This window comes from Raphanus sativus, chromosome 5, assembly GCF_000801105.2.
Source record: "Raphanus sativus cultivar WK10039 chromosome 5, ASM80110v3, whole genome shotgun sequence".
NCBI lineage: Eukaryota > Viridiplantae > Streptophyta > Magnoliopsida > Brassicales > Brassicaceae > Raphanus > Raphanus sativus.
Window position 1 is genome coordinate 36,391,934 of NC_079515.1, and position 7,425 is coordinate 36,399,358.

Here is a 7,425-nt window from a genome sequence, read left to right on the forward strand (position 1 = left end):
TTTATTGTCACTTAATTTTTCATTTAATATAATTATTTTACTAAATAAACAGTCTTTTTATCAGTTTATAAAATCAATTAGGCATGAAAATCAAGATTATTAAAGCAGAATACTTTTTATGAATATGACCCTTACTTTTCCAATTAATTACAAATATTGTAAGTAATTTTTTGCCGGCATAATTTGCAACCAATAAAAAGTCATTATTTTGCAATTACATTAAAGAGTATTTAATAATTCAGTTCTTAGCCTTTTTAAAAAATTTGTTTCTTAAATATTTACGCCATATCTTTCCAAAAAATCTTTCACGTTATTAATTATTTGAAAGCATTTATTAAGTGAAACCTCAAAACAAAATCAAGTTGAAATAACAAATGATAATCAACAAAATTATAATATGTGTCTGAATTATCTCAACTTCTTAAAAAATAGTTTCATCTAAAATAAAAACTAAATCACATAAACTAAATTTAATAAAATTATAGAAAATATTTTGAAACGCACAAATAAATTTTCCAATACAGAGAGTGGTTGAAGATATAAAATATTTTATTTAAATTAAAAAAAAAATCAGTGTAAAATAAGTTTAACTTCGGGTTCAATAAATAAAATATTACGGATTAGAATTATCTAGAGTCTTTAAAAATTTAGTCATATTTAAAATAACAAAAATAAATCATAAAAAGTTAAAATATATAATTTATCAAAAATCATAATTTTTATTACGTAAAGTAATTTTCCAACAAAGAATATACCCGCCCTTTTTAAGGGCGGGTCAAAATCTAGTTATACTTAACTTTGTAGGAAACTATTTGTCATGAGTAACTTATAAGACATAAATATTTTAAAACTAGTTGCATAAAAAATTTGGGGCCCCAAATTTAATGTGTAAAGTAGGGGCTTGGGGCATTTGCCTTTCTACTAAAGCCATAGGCACGGCTCTGGGCCTATATGTATGTAATTAAATAGTAGAACATCATTAAATAAAACAAAATAATACGTCGACGCACATTCAAGCATATGATTAAAATACACCTAAGCATTTTCTATAATCAACGTACATGTTGAGCTTAGCTCTATATTAGTTAAGACTTAAGACGAACCAATCAATAATAGTCAGAAACTCTCTCTCTAGTTTTCTTTTCTCCAACTTCTCTCTAGAGCTTTTCGGTGAGATCTTCCGTTTCCGGCCGGCGGGTTTGACTCCCTTAGCCACCGCCGGTCCGGCTCAAGCTTCTTTATGTTTATTTTCTGTCTCGGCTTCCGGTTACTCATCTTTTCTCTCTGATGGTGGTCCGGCTACGATTTGTCCAGGAGACGGTGGTCTTTCCATCGTGTGTCGCCGGCGTATTGACTCTGGGGCCGTGCCATTTCTTCTCGGATGGCGGTCGCCGGCTTTCGTATTTCGTAGAAGGGTTCGCGCTGTGTCTTGGTTTCTTCGTCGCGGTGGGGAGTGGCCAAATTCGGAGGAGGTCTCGGTGGAACCGATGGATGCTTCTCTGAAGTTTGGGCCCGTAAGATCGACTCTGATTCCTATATCTTCGATATAGTCGTTGGAGATGGAATCCGGTGGTCATGGTGAGTCCCGGTGTATCCGGTGGGTGTTTGCTTCGTCTATTTTCAGCGTCGACCTCTATGGAGAAGGAAGTGCGGTTGGCTTGCGATTCCGGTGAGATCTCGATTTCGATCTCGGCGGCGACCGACAATCCCTTAGAGACAAAACCGCGCCTGCAGACACGTGTCCCATGATTTGCTGCGTTTTTCGCACACGTGGTGAAGCGGTGGAAGTGGATCGGGTTTGGATCTGTTTTACTTGGGCCTGTCGGTTTGGACTTTTTGTGTTTTTTAGGTGTTGTTGTTTTTTTTGGGCTTTTCTGGACCTCTTTGTATTTGTATTTACTCTATATATAATATATCTCAGGTGGCAAAAAAAAAAAAAAAAGAGCTTAGCTCTATACATACATTAGATATAAGCACATGCTATTGACTATTTAATATAGTACAGATAACAAATCAGATCCGAGTCATCTGACTATTCGACTCTGCTGCTACGTACTATAAAAACAGCATAAACCAGTAACTATTCTACCAGATAATTACTTATTTTGCATTGTTATTTCTTTTTCTTTTGTGGTCTTTTAATATACATATAAATTTCTCGACCTCAATGTAAATATGTCTTTATGTTTAAGTTATCCGTGAATATATTGCTTAAACAGGTGCTTAGCATTGCCGAGATGTCTCGTAATTTTAAAGTAATGACATTTTCGGGTGTCATACCACTCAGTTCATATGCATCGATTTATACCTTGCATCACCACTAATATGTAACATCAATTGAATTAGCTGTTTTCGGGTGTACTATACCGCTCATTTCATATGCATCGATTTATACCTTGCATCACCACTAATATGTAACATCAATTAAATTAGCTGTCTATGGTGTTTAGAACAATAAATGAAAAAAGACTTTTAGATGTCAAAAAAGTAAATGAAAGAAGACTTTTAATGATAAAAGAAAGCAACTATATCACGTTACTGAGAAGCTTTCCCCAGTGCGCCACGTGTCCTTGTGAAGGGATAAGATCACTCGCACTTTATATATTGACCACTCCATCGATCGTTGTCTTCGTCTGTTTCCCCTCTTTCAACACTAGCAACTTGAAGAAAAAAACATTATAAGATAAAATAAAAGTATCTAACGTATTATCATCAAAATCTACATATTATTCCTACAGGAGCTTGGATCTTAATTCATTTTTACTTTTTGCTTAAAATTTGGATTTTAATTTAGGAATTGATCTTACTAACTTTAGATTGTACTTGCCTTTTCGATAGTATATATATCTATGCTTATTGAGTTACCGTAGAGTTTTTCAATCGCTTTGTTTACTTTTTACTTACGTTACATATGATCAAAATATAAATAAACAAGAATGCATGATTATAATTTATAAAAACAATTTTTTTAAAGTATTTTTTTTGATTAACTTTTTTGAAAGTATAAAAACAAATTTTGTTTTTTTAATTTTGATTTTTTTTGAAAGTATTATAATTTTGTTTTTTGGAAAGTATGAAAACAAAATTTAACCGCCTCAAAAGCTAAAACAGAGAAGGTCCCAAGAAATAATGCGTATATTCTCTGTAAAAAGTTTTTACTCTTACGATGAGCTTAGTGTTGCTTAGACAGACATGTTCAAGATAAAAATATTTACCTATATTTCAAATATCAACTAAAGGTCCTATGTCACCAAAAAAGGTTTTGTAGAGCACAAATGTTTCAGCTTTTCTGCGCAGAAACAAAACTTTAAAATCACTAAAAATTGCACACTTGTGTAGCTTTTTATTAACGGACTGTTTATACAAAATATAAAACGACTGAAAACTTGTTAGAGTTTCCTCATGCGTGCCAATAGAATATTGTTTCTTTGCCGCCCTACTTATTAACCATGTGGGTTTTAAAACTAATTTCGCATCACCAAGTATTAATTCGTACGGGCCAATAAAAATGTGGATGTTGAAACTTTAAAGTAGAGAGAAAACATGATCCACAACTATGATAATGTTTTGACTAACATTGTTCGACGCAACCACTAAATGATAAGTTTAAGGATGTTTTGTTTTAAGAATATTGTGATATCGAACTTCATGTTTTGCTGTGCAATATTTATTTTACTAAAGAAACACATATTCAAGTTGTAGTGTCCCAAGTTACAACATCGAGTCACTAAAATCTTTGCAATATAAATGTTATTCTCTTGTTATCGTTTTATCAGTCCACTAATGAAAGTTGAGCACCTATGTTTTGTTTTGTCCAATATTGTTTTGACATTGCATGGTTTGGGATGATGTGTGTTAAGTTGATGATGTGTCTTGGTTTGTGATGATATAATATTGTATGTGTAGTTCCATGTTAGATTGCAAAACTTCTTAAAATAAAATCAATGAGTATTCTAAATTATTTATATTTACTGGGGTTAAAACAGAACTGAATACGTTGAGTGGAATAAAAAAAGAATTGGGGGGGGGGGGGGAGGAACAGTGGAGGTCAACGGCCAAAAGAGGATCCCCGTGCCAACTGAGCGAATAAAAGATGCTAGCCTCAGCTACGTTGTGACACGTGTCATTTACTTTCTGTGCCGACCACTCAAAACAAAGTATCCACCTACTTGCAACCGCTCTTCCTCTGCTCGTTACAGCGTTTCAATTCTTTGGTCGTCACGCTGACCATTGTCTGGGCTGCAACTCGATAGCTTAAGCTCGTGAAACCGAATACGGGAGGCAGCCAAATGTGAGATCTGCATTTTCAACCCTGATTCGACATATATTATCAAAATGGTCATTCATGTTTAAAAAAAATTAACAAATAGGTAAAAAGATAATAACTTGCCTTGCGTTTCAAGTCTGAAAGACGAACCTTTCTTCCAAGTAAAGAACATGAAATTTTTATTTACATAAGAATCAAGACATGGAAACTGTAACATAATACAAACATAAACTCTGTTTCTTGAAACTCCAACACTTACAAAAACGTTATTTTCTTTACTCTTTCTCACTCTAACAAACAAATTTTCTGACTTTTTTATTGACAAAAAGAAATTCGAAAATTCAATCGTATCGTAAACCAAACTCCACCATGTGTTTTTTTTTTACCAACTGTAGTAGTACCGAGCCGCCGTATCTCCACCACCGGGGAAAACAAGACGAGGGAGAGCTCATGAGCTCTTGACAAGGCTCCGGCGTTACGTCGTCTGAGAAACCAGAGACGTTGGAGCATACCCAAGCTTCTGAACTCGTTTGTAAATGAATATCCGAGAGACAGATCGACGTGAACGGAGACTCTCCGATTCCGGTGAACTTTCCGGCCAGTCCTATACCGTCACCGGTGAAATTCTTCATGGTGATACGTGACACGACAGGGAGCGCGTCCCGGTCGTATTTATCATCCGCATGGGACCCGGTGTGTCCGTCTGCTACGATGGCTGTGTCTACACGGGAAGAGAATGACGCCAGAGATTGTGATATTACGTATATACCCTCCTCTGCCTCTGGTGGTTCTGAAGGCGACGCTACGAGTGAGCTTTGTATGGTGAGAAGCTCTACGGTGACGTCAGAGATTCCTCCTGACATCTCGCTCCCGAAGGAGATGCCAGCGCCTGTGGGAGATTTTAAGCTGAGGTTACGAAGGTGGACGTTGGTGGTTGGACGGTTGTAGTTTATGCCGTATTGGTCCCAACCACTTTTGAGAGAGATCGTGTCGTGGCCAACGTTGATCGTCGAGTCCTCGATGCACACATTGTCCGAAGAGTCTACACAAAAGAAAGCACTAAAAGAGGTTATCTTATATACAACTAAAAAAAACAGTAACGCTACGTTAAAACATGACGAAATGATTTTTTTTTGTAACCTGGGACAACTCCAAGAACGTACGGAGAATCAATGGTTGTTTTGATCAAAACTTTACGGATATGAACATGACTGCAATAAACGGGGTGAATGTTGACAGAAGGTGCGTTCAAGAAGGTTAGATTGGATATAAGGATGTTTTTGGATGAGACTAATTCGATGATATGAGGTCGGCTATAGTTCAAGGCTCCAGACTCAAACCACTCCCACCAAGGTGCACCCTGACCATCAAATGTTCCGTTATCACCTGCCATATAATATAAAAAAGTTCAAACGTCTTAATGTCGTCAGGTTAGAGACTAGGACTAGGGTCATGATGTGACTTTTACCGGTGATGACCACGTCTAGTAGATTGTCTCCGTTGATCAAACTTCTGTACCTCTTTCCACGACCATACGACGGTAGAGAACTGACAATGTCCCAATGCGATGGATCCTAGTCATGTTAAAGAGAAACAATGTTACCAAATTAACCAAGGCTATATAAAAAAGAAACTTGAGAGCCAAAGATCATACAGGGGACGCAAGAATGGTTGCTCCTTTCTCCAAGAAGAGAGTGAGATGGCTGGTGAGATTGAAGCTTCCCGTGAGCCATTTCCCTGGCGGAACATAGAGCTGAGCACCGCCTTTATCGGCAAAGGACTTGAGGTAGAAAATAGCGTTCTGGAAAGCAACCGTGTTCAGATACTCGCCATTTCCAACAGCTCCAAACTCGAGGATGGAAACGCTGTGCGGTCTAGGGTCTAACTTGAAACGATCCTTGCATATGGCATCATTGCTTTCTCCTCTGATCAATAATAGATTTGTGAATGCCAGTAGCCACACCAATGCCACCTGCATTACAAAAAAAAAAAAAAAAAATCCTGAAAATTGAGTTATCTGACAGATAAAAAACTTGAACTCTCTTCCTTTCTTGATGTCAAACCTAGGAATTTCCGGAAAAAAAAAAATTATATCTAAAAATATGATATGATTTTCATATCAGACAAGAACTGATGTGAAGATCCAAGAAGATAGAAACAGAACATTTAAGTACAAAACAGAGGAAAAAAAATCAAAAATCTAAGAGAGATTGCTAGATTTGGCTTTGCTGAGAGAGGTCACGATTTCAAACGAATGACACAGACCAGAGGTTGCTGGAGTTGGACCAAACAACAGAGATTCAGTGATGCAGATGAGAGAATCATAGACTTAAAACTATGTAACTCATAAGAGATTCGTCTACAGAGTTTTGGAAATTAAAGTAAAAGGATTCAATAAGAAGGGAGCAACGTACTTACTGGCATCTTCATGAACTCAGAAACTTAAGTTCCTGAGGAAGGAGAAAAGACCAGAGGAGATGAAGAGAAGGAGAAGAAGCAAGAGAAACCGATGGCAATTACGTGTTATTTGTTTAACGCACTGTTTGTTGGAATTGCTATCAATCAGTATTTAATAATAACTAGATTTTGACCCGCCCTTTGAAAGGGCGGGTATATTTTTTTGTTTTAATTTTTTTGGAGAAATTTTTTATTTTTATTTTTATATTTTTGTAACTATATTTGTAATTATTAATTTAATTTGATATAATTTTGGTGACTATATTAAATATGTCAAGTACGCAACTATACACTTGTGCTATATGCATTTCAAAAATTAATTTAAACTTTATTTCTAAAGTTTACAACATATTATATTTTTAGTAGTTACCAAACATAATTAGTTAAAAATATTCGTATTAAAAAAAAAATCTGACCCAGAATCGATCTAAAAATTAAAGTCTTATATTCAGTGTTTTGAAACCCGACCCGGATCCAAGATTGAACCGGTAAACCCGATGATCTAAGATAAATCCAACTTAAGTTTTATGAAAAATAATATTTTAAAAGTCAAAAATCACTAAAACTTGGAACCCGATTAGTGACTAACAGATAACTTCTACTTTTTTATTTTAGTTTTTAGTTATGTTTTTAAAATCTGTTTTATATAACTTTTAGTAAAGAAATTAGGTTTTTTTAATTTTGCCATCGACCATTTATTA

At 35.4% G+C, this 7,425-nt stretch overlaps 1 pseudogene; it reads right to left on the minus strand.

Moving 5' to 3' along the window:
• Nucleotides 1–4,501: 4,501 nt before the first annotated feature.
• On the minus strand, nucleotides 4,502–6,833 carry LOC130512482 (probable polygalacturonase; annotated as a pseudogene).
• Between the last annotated feature and the right edge of the window lie 592 nt (nucleotides 6,834–7,425).